At 36.3% G+C, this 17,810-nt stretch overlaps 1 long non-coding RNA gene across 1 annotated transcript in view; it reads left to right on the top strand.

Annotated features, from left to right (window-relative positions):
* The window catches only part of LOC120892951 (uncharacterized), a 38,010-nt gene extending 30,796 nt beyond the window's left edge, over nt 1–7,214 (top strand). Inside the window, exons 3-4 of the long non-coding RNA XR_005737797.2 lie at nt 3,668–3,762; nt 6,911–7,214. This is a non-coding gene — a long non-coding RNA (uncharacterized LOC120892951). The remainder of the gene's footprint in view (nt 1–3,667; nt 3,763–6,910) is intronic.
* The last annotated feature ends 10,596 nt before the right edge of the window (nt 7,215–17,810 follow it).

Raw genomic sequence — 17,810 nt, 5'->3', positions numbered from 1 at the left:
TTCCTCTAACTTGTTCCTCCCATGGTCTTCTATTTGTCAGCTAACGTCCATTCCATTCTTTTGATAAATAATTTCAAAAACTTCTCATTGTTGACCTCTCATTTTTCTCCCCCATCTGACCCTCCAAGAGATGCAGTGAGCTTCAAAATATACCCTAACTTACCTTGCTTCTTGCCACCTCTACTGCTAGAACTCGAGTCCTAGGCACCGCCATCTTTCTTCTCTGTTACGGTAACATTGTGTTTCCCTATTTCCATTCCTCCTGGCCCACAGTGTTTTCAGGACAGTAGTCTCAGTGATCTTGTCAGAGATCAGATCAGGTCAGGTCACTTCCCTGATCAAACTTTTCCAATGACTTCTCAGTTCACTTTACCAGGCCTCTTGTTACTTGTCTGAACTCAGCCCCTATGCTCTGACATTGGCTCCTTTCTTCTTTGTTTTCATTGGCCTCAAATTTGGTTTGCACAGCATTTATCTCCTGCCTCAGGGCTTTGGCACCTTCTATTTATTCTGTGTTGGGTTAGACGCCTACCAGCTTGGCTTTCGAGAGCAGATTATGAAATTGTCAGGAGATATGCCAACTAGTCCTCAAACAGGTGGTAGTTGGAAATCAGCCAAGGTGAGAGTATTTACACCAGGGGAATTGGCAAAATATAAAAATCAGCTCCTCTCATCCCTTGGAGAGACTTTTAAACAATTACCAGAATGCTACTATATTCTCTATTATTGCATGTTCAGCACGAACACCTCTACTGCTTTTTCAACTTCTTCAGGTTGGTACTCAAGACATTATTAGTAAGGCCCCTTCTAACTACTTACTTAAATTATAAATGCTCTCTAACCCCATACCTTTATATGCTGTCATTATTTTTGTCCATTAAAATTATTTTTAGTTTATTGCATATATTCCTGCAATAGAATATGGGATGAATACATAAATGAATCAATATTCTATCAATATCTTCTCTTCTGCCAATAATCAATGTTCTCCCTCACTATATAATGCCTGGAGTGCTAATTTTAAAAATGATTTATTTTGAAGTAATTTATGTTATTTGAAATAATTGTAATCTCATACTACAGTTCTGAGAATCATTTTAAAATTTTATGTGTATTTTACCGTTTAGTCATAACATTTTGCCACATTTGATTCATCTATCTGTATTTCCTACTGTTTATCTGTTTCTATTTTATTTAAAGTATTTTTGTGCACATCATAATCCTTTGTCCATAAACACTTTAGCTAAAAATCTCTTTAGCAAAAGGACATTTTCCTATATTATCACAGAAAATGGTCAAACTTCAGAAATTTGAGGTTGATGTAACAGTATTATTCAATATCCACTTTATATTTAAATTTTTCCAACTGCTTTTAAATGTTCTTTCAATTACTTTCTCCAGTCCGGCATCAGATTCAGCACCATGAATTACACCTGTGTTAGTCAACATTTCATTGCCATGACAAAATACCTGAGAAAAATCAACTTAGAGAGGGAAAGATTTAATTTAGCTCATTGTTCTAGAAGATTCATCCCACGGTTGGCTGGCTCCATTGTTTCTGGGCCTGTGGTGAGCTCATGTCATTTCCCATATATCATGGTGTGCAAGTGTGGTGGAGGAAAGCTGTTCACCTTATGGCACCTAGGAAGCAGAGAGAGCAGGAATGGGGGAGAGCACAAGGGATACCATTGGCTTTCAAGGACATGCTCCCAGTGATCTTCTTCCTCCAAGTAGGCCCTACCTCCTAAAGTTTGTACCACCTCCCAATAGTCCCATTATTGGGGGACCGACTCTTTGGGGGAACATTCTAGATACAAACTATATATAACAGCACCACAATGTTATATAATTTTTTGATGACTTTTACTGATGATTGCACGATAGTAATTTTAAAAATTTTCTTATTTCTTCTACACTATTTGGTATTCTGTTATAAGAAGAGACTTCCCTTTTACTTTATTTATTAGCAGTAAGAAGCAATAAATTTCTACTTTATTTGATAGGTTGCAATCAATCAATTACTGTGATCCAATATTGTTAAGAGCCCTCTAAATTGAGTCTTACATCCTTCTGACATGTTCCAATCCTTCTTTGGCATACATTGTGCCATAATATTTTTCTTGGCTAATTTTATACTTTTTCTGCCCCAGCTGGGAATCAGCCATTTTTCCAAGGAGCCCTGGTTTCAAGAATGATATTTATAAATCCAGATATAAGCCCTGGGTTTGTCAATGCTACTGATATTTCTTTCAGGTCTTTTCAGGTTACAGAATTGGGAACTAAAGGAATTGTATATGACCCATAAGTTATCTATATGTATATGGGCATATATGTATACACATATGTACAGATATTCTGATATATGTATATATGTACATACACTAAGATTGTTAGTACATTATATACAAATGTGTGTATGAATATGTATGCATGTGAAATCATGAATTTATGATGCTAATTTGAAATAAACACTAAGGTGTTAATTGTTTTTCCAACATTATTTATTTGTATCTTTTTTTCTCTCACAGTAAGAACTGTTTTCCAAGAACGTTACCATACTTACTCATTAGGTCAATCCTGTAATGCATATCACACAGGAGAATTGTCATACCTGTCCTGGTATACAAGAAACAAACCTTCTAGGCAATATTCAAGATTTGTTTGAAGTTCTTTTTGCTTTTAAGATGAGGACTTATAATTTAAGTGCTGTGTTCAAAAGCTACTTGGTTCAATGATTTCTTTCATTCCTTCCAAGTGGATTTGTTATTTCTTTGAATTGTAATTAGGTTCTTTTGTTTCTGCTTGTACATGCTTGACACCGTTTTCTTATCCTTGCTGATTTAATTTTAAATTTTGAATATGTAAAATATGAACATGTTTCCAGAAATCAAAACTATCCGAAAATCAGGTTCTCAGGTAGAAAATGGCTAATCCCTCTACTGTGCCTTTTCCTCTATTCTCAACTACCCTTTGTGAGGAGTCAGTTTCATTAGATTCTTATTTATCTTTTCTGTTTTTGTTTACAAACACACACACACACACACACACACACACACACACACACACACATATATATATGTACTTTCCAAATTTTCTTCTTATACAAAAAGTAGCATATTGTACATACTGTTTTGCATTTTTAAAACAAGATAGCCTAGAAGTCACTGTTAATTTGCAGAGATCTTCCCCTCTTTCTTTAATAACTGCATAGTTCTCTGTGATATGTGTTGAACTACATCTTAGTCAAATAAACTACTAACTATAGATATTCCGATTGTTTCCAATATGTTACTATTATAAATGATAAAAGAGTCATTAAATGCTACATTTAAGAGTTTCTTATTCTGAGCTTCAGATCATATTAAAAAGTGAATAAGCCTGGAAACTAAAACCCCAGAAGTGATTTTAAATCATCTGTATCACACTGAGAATGAATGACAGAAAGGATCCTTTCATTCATGGAGGTGTAAGAAACACAGCAACACACTGACTTCTTGAGTGTGGAAGCATGTGTGTCTATCTGGGGTGGCATGGATCCACTGAGGAGGACTTTAAGACAGAAAAAGACACTGGTGAGGTGAATTTCTTTTATACTCAAGTTGGCCTGGTTAGTACTTGGTGTTTCATTCATTCAATACACTCTGACAGGGAACTTGCTCTCTGCTAGGTGCTACTCAAGACCCTGGGATACAGCAGTGGGCAAGACACACTCTCCACCTTTCCTAGAGCTATTTGTCTTCTACCGTGGACACAAGTCATAGAGTGAGTACTGCATGCCCATGAATAAATACGCAATTTCAAAGTATATCCGTATGAAAAAGCACAGGGACTCAGAGGGGGAAAAGGAACATTATTTTAGAAAGTGTACAGAAGAAGAGGTTTTACAATGGTAAACTTTCACCAGACACCTGAATGATGTGAAAATAATATAGGCCAAAAATAGAAAAGATTTTGGGAAACACTATTCTAGGCAGAGACAATAAAGACACTGGTGTGAGAATGTTCTTCCTTCTTCATTACAAAAAAATGTCACTGTTTTGTATATTTTAAACATAGTTTTCAGACTCCATAGCACTTGGATACCAAAGACTCAGGCATGCCCCAGAGCAAGGAGAAGCTATCCCTCACTGAGCCACCTCGATACCCAAGCAAGCTTCAGATAGGGCCAGCAGTACCATTGCATAGGAGGGACAGGTTCCCCATAGTCAGCCCCTTCATGCTCACCTCTCCCAGTGCCAACTCCAGGTTGGAAATTCAAGGAACAGCCTGGGAAGCTGTTGTATGGGATAGGCCACCTGAATGGCCCTTGGACTCCTCCCCCAGGACATTTGAGCTAAACAAAGATTCTCTGCCATCCTGGGGCCTCCATTCTCCTGGGAAAGACAAGGCAAAATAAAGGGGAAAAATGTAGAAAATTGAAATGTAAATAAACAAAGAAACAAAAAACAATGTATCTTGTATGAATTTATCTAAGTTAATTTGCTAGAACTTTCTTTAATAACTGCTGAATCTGAACCCAGTGAAAGAGGAGGAGTCTTTGAGAAGGACGGCAGTGAAGATCATGTAGGACAAAGAATTTGGAATTTGTTCTAAAATTTTTGGAAAGTCATGAAAGATTCTAAGTGTTGGGATCTAATTTTCTACCTTTCTCTCTTTCTTCTTCTCTTTTATCTCCCTTGCTAGGTAGAGAAAAAAAAACTGCAAAAGGAAATATCAGGAGCAGGAATTTTATGCAAAAGCTTAGATCCAAAAAGATGATGGCTTGTGCTTTGGTGGGCACAGAGTAGGCACTGAGAAATAATTATATTTAAGATACTTTTATAAAAATATTTTGAGGTACCAGGGATTGAACCCAGGGATACTTAACCACTGGGGCACACTTCCCCTTTTTATTTTTTGAGACAAGTTCTCACTAAGTTGCTTAGGGCCTTGCTAAATGGCTGAGGCTGGCTTTGAATTTGTGATCCTCCTACCTCAGCCTCCCAAGCTGCTGGGATTGCAGGTGTGCACTGCAGTCCCAATTAATACAAATTTTTATTGGTGTATTATAATTATGCATAATAGTGGGATTCATTATGCCTTATTTATACATGCACACAATTTGATGAAGATGCATTTTAAAAATAGAGTCTATAGGATTTGCCAATGGATTGAGGGTGAGGAGAAAAATAAAAGAACTCCAAATGTATTTCAATTTAATACAAGAAATGATATGATTGTGCTATTGCACAAGCCCTCAGAAATGCAGCTCAGTTTAATAACTTGATGTCGTCATACCCCTTGTTAATTAGAGCTTTGCCAACTTATTCCATCCTTGCTAGATAAAAGATTTTTCTGCCAAAAAGTGGAAGTATTGTGGGAAGATGGAAATATGTGAGCTATGAAAAATTAATGAGACAAAAATTTTCTCAAAAATGAGCTATGATGAAAACCAAATCAGTTCATAGTGACTCATAATTCATTCTTTTTCCATTCAGCCAATGATATTGAGTGCCTGCTATATACCAGGCACTGTGCTGGGTGTTGGCAATGTACCATGCAACAATACAGATGTGGATTCTCTTCTCACAGAATTTACAGCCCAGTGTAGACAACACCACACACCTAAAAACGCCATCCCTATAGAGTGTACCCCATTCCTAGACACATAGATTCAAATTAATAAAGTCCTCTATCTCACAGCAAAAAGTAATCAAATTAGTTTGTGCTAATATATGGGGGAAAATCTTTTCTATCTGGATGAACATTTACCTCGAATGAGAGCTGATGCATTTCTAAGTATTATTTTGTAGAACTTCCTTTTCTGGTGCTATTTGTAAAGAATAAAAGAATATGAGTTCTCAATTAGAGAATATATTTTACAACCATCCCTTCTTCAAAATTTGACCTAGAAAAGAAGCAAATTAAAACAAACATTTTTTAAAAAATGACTTAGTTGAGTAATAATGAACATTCCTTAGTAATATGTTGCAATTTCCTTACTTTAATGGAACATATTTAGTGTGGTTATAATAACTGACAATGGAAGCCAGGTTACCTACATATTTTGAATATTAATATTAGTGCTCACTGATGTAGATATTTACCCTAACATGGATTTTGGGATTGGGTTACATACAGGAACAATCCTATACAAAAGTGGTATTCAAAGTGTATTCCCTATTCTAGATTGAGAACTAGATTGAAAGGTATAATTTTTTTTCCTTTTTTTTTTTTTTTTTTTTTTGGTACTGGAGCTTGGGGCTTGAACGTTGAGAGAGTTAACTGCTGGGGCCCATGCCAAGTCCTGTTTATTTATTTATTTTTAAGGCAGGGTCTTGCTAAGTTGCTTAGGGCCTCTCTAAGTTGCTGAGGCTGGCTTTGAACTTGTCATCTTCCTGCCTCAGCCTCCTGAATCGCTGGATTACAGGTGTGTGCCACCTGTAATATTTTTCATTCATGCATTTAGCACATTTTCTCTGGTTTCTTAATATTTTCCTGCCACTCTCCTACACACAAGGATATAGCAGTAAGCAAGGCAAGCTAAGTGGCGCCCCTCAAGGAGCAAATATCATGTACCCTTGGGTCCAGTCAGAGAAACACAAACTGCTTTAAATATATAGAAGAGAGGAAATCAGTTCAGGAATCCATCACACAGGAAACGGATGAGCACTGAAGAAAACAAGGAGATAGCAAGGCAGCTCAGAGCTGAGCAACAGCAAGATGCCAGGACTGCCCCAGGGTGGGGGTGGGGGGAGACAGAGGGTGGTATTAGGCTCAGGGGCCAAGGTCACCTGGAAAGATTATCTTTGTAGCTGGAGGCCCAAAGGAATGCTAGTGCTGCTACAGACTTGAGGCTACCTAGGCAAAGAGGGATGGATTCCTCTTTTTTTATTCCATCCTCCCATTCATACCTCTTGTCTTTCCCCAGGGAACCCTCTGCTATGGGCCTGATATATACACCCTGGGTCTCAGTGGAGTGTCACCTGTGGGTTGAGACACAGGGTGAAGCAAGGAAGGCTGGAGAACCCAGAGGGAAAACCATCTGGCATTACCATCTGTACCTTCCAGGGGATTCAAAGTAATCTTTGACTGCTCCACCCAGACCATTCTTTGCACCTGACATTTGCAGATAAAAGTTGAAAAATATTGTAAACTTGCACAACCTATGAAAAGTCTGGGAAGATTAAAAACAAGGTGTATTGCAGGGAAATAAAAGTTCCAATTATATTTCATTCCGTCATTGTAATACATTTGTATTCTTTCCTAAATGAATGAGATATTTAGCATGAAAAGATTTTCATGTGCAAATAGAATAGGTGGATTAATTACACCACATTTACTATCAATTCATTTTTTAATACTGACTACAGTGATTTAAGCTTTCAAAAAGCTAAGCACTCACACAAATCATGTCTCCAGAGACTCTATGCTTTGTGCTGATCAATAATTATTCTGTTAATTATGGAGATATAAGGAAAATTAGGCCATTTATAATTCTGCATGTGCATGAACAACTTTTCAAAGCTGAAAATACCTTTCTGTTTAGGTTGGCTTAACGTTCTAGAAGATGACTAGACCACATCCTCAATTCATCTTTTGGCAAATACCATTTTCTTATTTTCCTACCAAGTATATTGTGATTTTGAAAGAACAAGAACTAAAAATGACTATCAATCTAAATATATATATATATTTTTTTCCTGATGGGTTTACATCTCCTTTTAAAATATATTCTGTGGTGGGATCATTCCTTCACTTAATAAATATTTAGTATGTGCTAATTTAGTACAAAAAATGTGGGAGAGAAAAAGAATTTTCATAAGAATGAAGTTTGTAAATAAAGAGCAAGACCAAGGCTGGGTTTTGAACAGCTTTCTGGTCGGAGAAGTTCCATTTGCTGTATCTTTGATCTGATTTTTTAATTGAGTCTGAGTCTAATTTTTGATAAAGGCATCATACCTTTCCTCATAGATTATAAAGGTCATGACCAACATTCTTATAACAGGTTAGATTAGCCAGAGAAAAAGCATAACAAGCTCATTTAACTGAAGTTTTATATGACACAGAAGAATTCAGAAATGAGGACCCAAAGACCCAACGGATAACTGTCCTTTTTAAAGTTTTAGGATTGAGCCAAGGGCCTTATATATGACAGGCAAGCACTCTGTCACTGAGCTACACTCCCAGTCCTTTTTTTATTTTGAGACAGTCTATAAATGCCCTAGATTGGCCTGAAACATGCAATCCTCTTGTCTCAGCCTTCCAGGTAGCTGGAATTATAGGTGTGCACCATCATGCTTGGATACAACTGTTATTTTAAAAAATATATTTTAGTTGTTGATGTACGTTTATTATTTATTTATTTATATGCAGTACTGAGGACAACTATTTTTCATGTAGGGTTGTTAAAGAATGGCCAGCTATGCATAAATGTGATTTAAAAAATGGTCTGATCTAATGGTAACTGAGGTGGGGAAACCCAGTGAGGTCTCTCTGCTCAGATTCTTCTTGGTTATTCCATGCAGTGGTCTATTTTTCTGGGCATAGGGCAGCGCTCTGTTGGAATTAAGTCTTCAAGGAAGAAGGGAGAGAGGTCTAGATGTTGTGACTTGCTTTGAGGGGGTTATAGTTTTTATTGTGCACCTTGAGAAAAAGAAATTCTGGTGTGCTTCTGAGGATTTCCAAAGTCTCTAGTTCAAAGAACTCAGCTTGCTGAAGCACTATAATTTGGGGTGTCATTTTCTTTATTTTTTAAAAAATATTTTTCTTTTAAAAATATTTTACTGGTACATTATAATTACACACATTTGTGGAATTCATTGTCACATATTCATACATTCATATATGCATAGATGCACAGAACATAATTGGGTCAATTTCATTCCTCAGTACCTCCTCCCCTTTCCCTTCCCTGGAGTGTCATTTTCTGAGCTCCAACAACTGGAGATGAGACTTTAAAGACAGTAGAGTCCATTCATGTCCCACTGTCCTCAAGTATTGGGTATCCAACCAGGACTTTCTGCATGCTAGCTAGACAAACTCCCTGCCACTGAGCTATATCCCAGCTCAGATATGGTATTTTTGACTTTAGTTTCTAAAGAACCCATCTGGCTGCTTGGTGGAAAAGGATTTGTAGGAGGCAGGTGTGGGAGGTGGTTACCAAGGGACAGAGCTGTAGGTTGGACATACTTTCAAGGTGGAGACAATAGGATTTGCTGACAATTGAAGACGGAAAGTGAGAGAAAAGGCAAGCAAGTGTGACTTCAAGGGTTTCATTTTGAGCAGTAGAAAAATTATCTCATGGAATGTTAATGCGGGCTAGGGAGAAAGGCACAGACAAAAAAAATCCCAAATGAATTGCAGTTCCCGATTTGATGGGATTGGGAGAGTCAGGAGTGCTTTCCCAGGAAGAGAGATTTCAGATGGAATCTGATAGGTGACTGAGAGTTAGCTGGGTGAAGAGCAGGTGTGTATCTGCAGTGGTGGAATGGGATGGGGCAGACATGGGCATGAGTTTTGACATTTGCAAAGATCCTAAGGCAAATAAAGAACTTTCTAGAACATCTGACTGTGGAGTAAACTTAGCAGGACAATACAGCCTACCTTGCTCATTGATATCGCCTCTATTACTGATATACAAATCTTGTTCAAGTCTACTAATACAAGTCTTTTTTGTATATCCCTTAGTAAAATTCTAGTTATAAGTTCTGGTTATAAAGATGTCTCATTAAAAAATACTACTTTTACTTGGAAAAATAAAAGAAGAACAATCAAAAATAATAAAACACTCTTATGTCAACCTCCTAGAGTAAACATCTATTTATCCTACCAGTTTCTATCAATTTTTTAATAGAAATGAGAAATTACATATTAATTACATAAAATTACATTACCTCCATACCATTCCCCTTTCTTTTCCCTCAACAGAAAAAAAAACACACATATGAATTTGATTCTTTTTCTTTCAACTGATTTTATAAGTTTTTATATATACCTATAGAGTCATATATATATACACACACACACACACACACACACACACACACACATACACACACACACACCAATAGGATGTCATTCTTTTTTTAGCATTTAAAAATAAATACAAATATCGTACTACATTTACTATTCAGCATCTGATTTTTAATTTTTTATTTTTTTCGTTTGCCCTTCATTTATTGACTTCCTACTGTAGAAGTTCAAAATATCGTTCTCTCTCTTATGCTTATCACACATAGCATTCCTCTGATAGAATTTTCTCTCTTTTTCTTTTTGGTACTGAGGATTGAAACCTGGGGAATGTAACCAATGAGCCAAATCCCCAGCTCATTTTATTTTTTATTTTGAGGCAGGTCTGGCCAAGTTGCTTAGGGCCTTGCTAAGTTGCTGAAGCTGGCTTTGAACTTGTGATGCTCTTGTATGAGCCTCCTGGCTGGGATTATAGGCATGCATCATAGTGCCCTGCTCCCCTTATATAAATTTATATATACTAATTTTATTAGTTGTGAAATGCTATTTACAACCAGCCATAGGGAAAACCATATTTATTTTCCCCTTTCTATTTTCCTGGAGTTAGTAATTGCCTGTGTTTTGTTTGTTGGCTTATTCTTTCAGTGAGTGTTTACTCATCACTAATCTAACCACAGAATCTCAATCAGATGACTAATCCCATGGTTCAAGTATTTTAGGAGTTCTACCTATTTCATTTTCCTTTGGAATTACTTGGAAGACTGTGTCAGTCCTGGTGTGTAGTCTTTGCACCTGCTGCAGAGTTGACATGGGACCTTAGGATTCCTTTCATCTTCCTTTCCTTCCCTCCTCCTGTTCTACATCTATCTCTCTGTATCCCATGTCGTCTTCTTGTTTATGACTTCCTTATTTGGTTGATACTCTATTCCAGCTATAAACTTGTTATCTTGTGTAACTCTGATCCTCTGCTGAAGTGGAAGCTCTTTGAGAACACAGATTTCCTTAGTCATTCTTCTGATTCCACAAGACTAAAAGTTAGACTATTAAAAAAAATAAAAAAGAACAAATACATAAAATTTATATCCTGTGCTTGTCACTATCCTATGTTTGGACACAAATCATAAAACAAACTATCACTGAGACTTTTCAAACACCTGTACACATGGCATCATGAACCAACTATATAGATATTTAATTGAGATTTTAAGCATTCAAACAGATGTTTGATGTTATATAGACATCTAGGTATGTTTCAGATTTCATTTAAATTTTGATAATTTCCAAATAGGTGAGTATAATATCTTTAATAATGATGGCTTTGGTGGCTTTTTTACTTTATGCTACTCTATTTTGCATATATACAATATAATTTGCATATGTATCATTTTGCAGATATTTACTTAGAAATTTGAATCAGTGGCAATCTATGTCTGAGAGGACTCATGAAGAACTAAGAATGAAATTATCAGGACAATAACAATCTTGAAATTGGTTCTCAAAGTTTTTAGGTAGTTATGTCAATATAAATTAAATATGTGTGTGCTACATCTGCAGAGTGTGAATATGAGATGCTGTTAAGTAATAGATAAAGCAATTATATATGTATATAAAGATGTATACACACACACACACACACACACACATATATATATATATATACATTATAATAGTAATAATAATAGCCAAAGATTATTGAGCTACTGGTGTTTGCTGACCCATTCTGTTTTGCATATATTAACATTTTTACTTAGTTCTCATAAAATACTGAATTGCATATTACTCTTTTCTTCTTTTTAATATATGAAAGTAGGGAAGTTAGGCAAAGAGACGAGAGTTACATAGCATTTATAGTGATCTAAGAAGTGAATCAAAGCTATATGAACCTAGAAATTAAGCTCTCAACTGCCAGACAAAATTGTCCATTTTAGAATTGATCTGTATGGTTTGGGAGTGATAAATTTATTGATATTCATAAGATATAGTGGAAATATGCTATTTATTAACTTTATAAACTTGCCTTCAACTCAGATAATTTCATTTCAAAGAAATAAGAATAAATAAAATGAATTTATACTACATTCAGTGTGGTGACAAATGATGACCCATTTTTTTTCATTCTGACTCTTAAATGTCTCTCAATGGAATAAAACAAATTGTCTTATATTAAAGCACCAGTATTTTAAAATAATAATTGACAATCAAAATCAGAAAAACAACCATACTTTTAAAAACTAACACATATTCACTTTGTTTTTTGACTCAGGAGACATCTAATTAGCAGTCTAGCAGGACAGAAGAGTTACAAATTTAATTGCACATCATTATCACACAAAAGGAAGTGATTACATTACCTGGATGACAAAAGAAAAAGTATTCAGTAAAGACAAAAAGCACCAGTTTTTGTAAAGTTACAAAAACAAGGTTACCATGGTTAAATTAGAACTAGCATACTTTGGTTTCTGTTTTCACAGTAACATTAAAACAACGTGGTTTCCATTCTCTTAATCATCATTACATCCCTTCAAGGAGCATGCGGGTATCATTAAAACTTCATTTTGCTTTTTCTCTATATTTTAAAAACCATCCTTCACTAGAGACAAACATAGAAGAAACAATCTAATAGCTTTGAAGGTGGTACACACCAACGGCAACTTGATCATATTGGAGCCATAATTAGTGCCTTCCTACGCATCCTTCCAAATTCAGTTGAAATCCCATTTTCTCTAGAAGTTTCATCTGGTTGCCTAGGTTGTTAGGTAACTCATAAAAATATGCTCCATGAACACTCTGTTCTTTCCATTTCATGAAACTTAAAATGAGATCTATTTGTTTAATGGTTCACTCTATGCGCCATAAACTTGTTCCATAAGGAGAGGACCATGTTGATGTGGTCAAGTTCTGCCCGGAGTTAGCATTTAGAATGTTCTAAAAACTTAGTCATTTGAGACATTATCTGTGCTAGTTTTCCATCACTGTGACAAAACCCTTGAGAAAATCAACTTAAGGAAGAGAGATTTATTTTGACTTGCAGTTGCAGAGGTTTCAACCCATGGTCACTTGGCTTGGTTGATTCTGGGGCTGTGGTGAGGTAGAACATGGTGGCAGTGATGGCTGGGTTAAGCAAAGCTGCTTTCTTCACGTCAGGAAACACACACACACACACACACACACACACACATAGTGAGAGCCACTGGCCAGCACTCCCCCAATGACTTACTTCTTCCAAATATGCCTCACCTTCTAGAGCTTCCACCATCTCTCAATAGGGGTCCCTATCAACTGGGGACCAAGCCTTCAACACATGAGCTTTTTTGGGGACATTTAAGACCAACCCATAACATTACCTCAATTTGATACACACATTTTCTTGTATAATTCTCTTTTTCCCCTCTAATCTCAGACCATCTCATAGAGTACTCTTAATACTGGGCAAAAAAGCAGAAGGAAGAAATGAAATTGTAAAATGCTTTCATGTGCAGACACTGCCTTGTCACTGTGGGACCTCACCATCCCTGAAACCATGCCAACTACAAGAGATTTGCTTTTCATTACATAGAATGTACCAAGTGATCAGCCATAAAAGTAGTATTCTCATGTACTACTATTGCTTTCAGCATTTCATATTTCTCTTTAAGTCCAGTACTTGAGAGTTTTCTTCTTTAGCATCTTCCCTACAAATACAGAGCGTTGCCACTCCTTGGCCCGTGTGACATTATTGATTCATAGAATGTCTATTGATTATTAGAATCTGGTCATGTAGTCTAGGGATATATTTAATGGTACAACACTTGCCTAGTGTTCATGAGTCCCTAGTTTCAATCCCCAGCACCACACACACACACACACACACACACACACACACACACACACTCCAATCATATAGAGATGAATAAAGAGATGGAATTCAGGCTTGTTGCAAAGCCATAGAGCAAAGAAATAATTAGGAAAAAAAAATGTCAAAATGTGCATAAATTTCTTTGCTTCATATTTAGTAAAAGTGAAATTAAAAATTTGTCTGTAGTTATTCCCTTACTTCCTTACTTCTCTTTCTTCCTTGAGTTTGTTTTCATCAGATTTTGACCATATCGCTGCAATTAAAGAGCTCTGACCAAAATCACAAATGACATCTCATATAACCAATGCTCAGTTTCCAGTTTGCATTTCACCTAAGCCTCTTGGCCTTTGACACAAATAATTCCTCAAACACTTTCTTAACCTGGCTTCTGGAGCACATTAAGACACTGTAATCTGATGACTTCTTTTAGACCTCACCTTTGTATACTGTTTGTTCAAGTGCCTACCCAAGTTTCCTACTCAGTTGGTATATATGGAACTCAGTTTTCCCATGCCATGTTCTGCAGTTAGTGGCCTCCAATTCATTCTGCTACTTGTTATAAACCTTGGGCTCATTCTTGGCTCTTTCTATTTTTTCATATATTCTTATCGAGAAAATCTTCTGGATCTGTCTTGGTCCTAACCACCTTCATTGGCTTCATTTTGACTCTTGCAAAAGCTTTCTAGCTGGTCTTACTGTCCTTTTCTCTACCTACCACCCACATGTATCTACCCGTATACGATTCTCAGAACAATCAGAGTGATTCTTTAAAAGTAGAAATCACATTTTACTCTGATTCAGAAATCTTCCCGTGGCTTATTTTAAATAAAATAGAAGTCCAAACAATGGCTGAGAATGCTCTCTCTGATCCGATACCCGTCTGCTGTTCTGACCTAATTTCTACATTCTTCTTGCTCATTTTGTTTCAGCTGTTATTCCTCAAACACACCATTGCTAACTCACGTCTCAAAGCCTTTGCGTTTGTTGTTCTTTCTGCTGGAATGATCTCCACTCAAATATCCACAGACCCCCTCACTTCATTTAGATCCCTGCTCAAACATCATTTTCCTCTCTAAAACAGCATCGACTTGCCATTCTCTGTCCCCTTACCATCTTTGTCTGCATAGCATTAACTGTTGCTTGAAGTTGTATTATACTTGTTTATTTTGCTCACTGAATCCTTAGTGCCTAGAACACAGTCAGCAACAAAATAGATACTAAGCAAGTTCTTATTGAATGAACAGATGAAGAAATTCACAGAATGCTAAGACATGGTGGCAGTGAAACGTAATGATATTCAAAGTACCAAAGAAAATACAAATGGCTTCATTCAACAAACCTATTTTGGGTCACTATAATGTGTATGATATTGTGCTGAGTGCTTGGAGTATAGAGATGGGTAAAAAACAATTCTTTATCTTCAAAGTTCTCACACATGACAAAGTGATCAATATGGAAACTTATCAGTCACCTGATAACTAGAGTCATGGTGCTTTTACTGAGATTTCTTACCCTGGCCTTTCAGTTTTGTTCCTTTATACATACTGAAATCAGTTATCGTCACAATAGATTGATCTACCTGGCAAAAACCAAGCACCTTATTTTTGTCCCCAAACTAAAGCAATGCCACTTGGGACTGGGAATTCTGTGCTTGCATTCAGAGCGGAGATAGAGTTCAAAAAATGAAGCACTTGGATCATTATTTGGATTGTTTTAACAGTTTAGGCAATCATTAGTTCATCCACAATACTTTTCTTTAGTCAATGATATGGATGAATGTATTTCTAATCAATTTACTTTGCTAGTTATTATAGAGCTAGTAGATATTTGGGTCTTTAAAATAGGGTTAATGTTGCATTGGTTAAACAAATGGTACACAAAAACCTTCAATATAACCTTTATGTAAGGATAGTGTATGTAATTGGCATGATGCCTCCTAACTGAATTGAGGAGGGATGATATATGTATGCTGGTTTATGGAGAAAGAGCAGGAAGTCAGGAACAGGAGAACATGGAAATAAGGAGACTGAGAGATGTCCAGGCTGCTTAGGTTCAAAGCCCCAGGTGAGGATTCTGGCAGTAGTCCAGCATAGGAAGTCATGAATGAAATAAATAAAATACAAGACATGAATAAAAATTTAGACCAATAGAATATACCATCAAAGATACAAAAAGGAAGCTATGGATTGAAAGCTCAATTAAAAAAAATGAGTACCTTGTGCAACAAATCTTTTATGCATCTCAGTAGAATATAAGAAAGTCAGTCCTTCCAGTGTCGAGTTCACTTTTTTTTTTTTTTTTGACAGGGGAGGGTACTGGAGATTGAAGTCAGGAGCACTCTGCCACTGAGCCACACTCCCAGCCTTATTTTGTATTTTATTTCGAGATAGGGTCTCACTGAATTGCTTAGTGCCTCACTGTTGCTGAGGCTGGCTTTGAACTTGCGATCCTCCTGTCTCAGCCTCTCAAGCCCCTGGGATTATAGGCGTGTGACACTGCACCCACCTTGAGTTCAGTTCTTGAGAATTGAAGCTAGTGAGTCTCATTAAGGATTAGTGGAAATTCCCCTGGCTTCAATAACTTCTGGGAATGGAAATGAAGGGGGAAAAAACGGACAGTCCTAACCTGTGCTATAGCTGAAAAATTACAATTTATGTATTATGTTTCAAGCAACACCCATGTTTTCAGATTTCATCAGCACCTCAAATATACCAGCCATTAACCCCAAATTCAAAACCAAATACTGAGGGAACTTACTATGGAAGACTCAGCAACTAGGCAAAGGAAAAAACTTTATAATGCTTCCCCTTTTTCCTTATTTCTTTTGACTTATTAATAAACTATAGAGAAAATTGGTCTCATCTCTGTTTATTCTACAACTCCTGCAGATTAGGAATGTGGTTTTAAGCAAACTATTAATTTTAACACAATTATATTTCAATAAGGCATTCTCGATTTCCTATGGAGTTTATTACAGTAGGGGGTTTACTTGAATTAAAAATAGTTCTGTGGCACCATTTGTCGTACTTTATATTTGACTAAATTATATGATAGGATGCAAACAGTGAGAAAGATCTTAAAAGTAATTTGTCCCCTCCATGTTTGAATCTCTTGCAATAGCTGGCACGTAATCACGCATTCCCATGCTTGAGCATCTTGGTCACGGGGGACTTATTTTAAAAGTCAGTACTTTTCATTTTTTGAACAACTCAGAATTTTACAAAATTCTTAAGCTAAGCCAAAGATTATATGGAGCCTCCACCTGAAGTTCTGCTTCATTAAGTGGAAGATGTTAGTAAAAGAGTTAACATCACCTTAAGTACTTTCTGTGATATCTCCTTCCCCACCACCCACCCCCAGCTTCTCCCTCCAATTTCCCATTTTCCTTTATTTTTGTTACTTTATTTTTCTCTTTAACTCAAAAGTCATGTATATAAAGTTAAAATTTTAGACTATTTACAAATTTGTGATAATGATGGTTAAATATCAAAACTATGAATTATATTCTAACTATTACTCAAGAAATAATGACTTAAATGAACTTATTTTTAAATTAAAAAATTTTTTTTTGATGATACTGAGGATTGAACCCAGGATGGCTCTACTACTGAGTTATATCCCAAGTCCTTTTAAAATATTTTATTACCATAAGCCAATCCCCCCAAAACCCAAGGCTGAAATTTCTTTCTGATATGTGGATGCTGACTCAATAGGTAGGCCAGGGTCTGGGTGGGTGTGGGAATAGAAGAGACAGTAGAAATGAATTGGACATAACTTTCCTATGTTCATATATGAATATGCCACCAGTGTAATTCCACATCATGTAGAACCACAAGAATGGAAAGTTATACTCCATCTATGTACGATATGTGAAAATACATTCTACTCCCATGTATAACAAAAAAAATGAATAAAAACAATTATTTTGAAACGGGCTTTCATTAAATTATTAAGGCTGGCCTAGAATTTGTGATCCTCCTGCTTTAGTCTCCCAAGTAGCTGGGATTTCAGGTATATGCTATTC

This window comes from Ictidomys tridecemlineatus, chromosome 7, assembly GCF_052094955.1.
Source record: "Ictidomys tridecemlineatus isolate mIctTri1 chromosome 7, mIctTri1.hap1, whole genome shotgun sequence".
Classification (NCBI taxonomy): domain Eukaryota; kingdom Metazoa; phylum Chordata; class Mammalia; order Rodentia; family Sciuridae; genus Ictidomys; species Ictidomys tridecemlineatus.
Note: the sequence above shows the minus strand (reverse complement) of the source record. Positions and strands in the feature narration are given on the sequence as shown.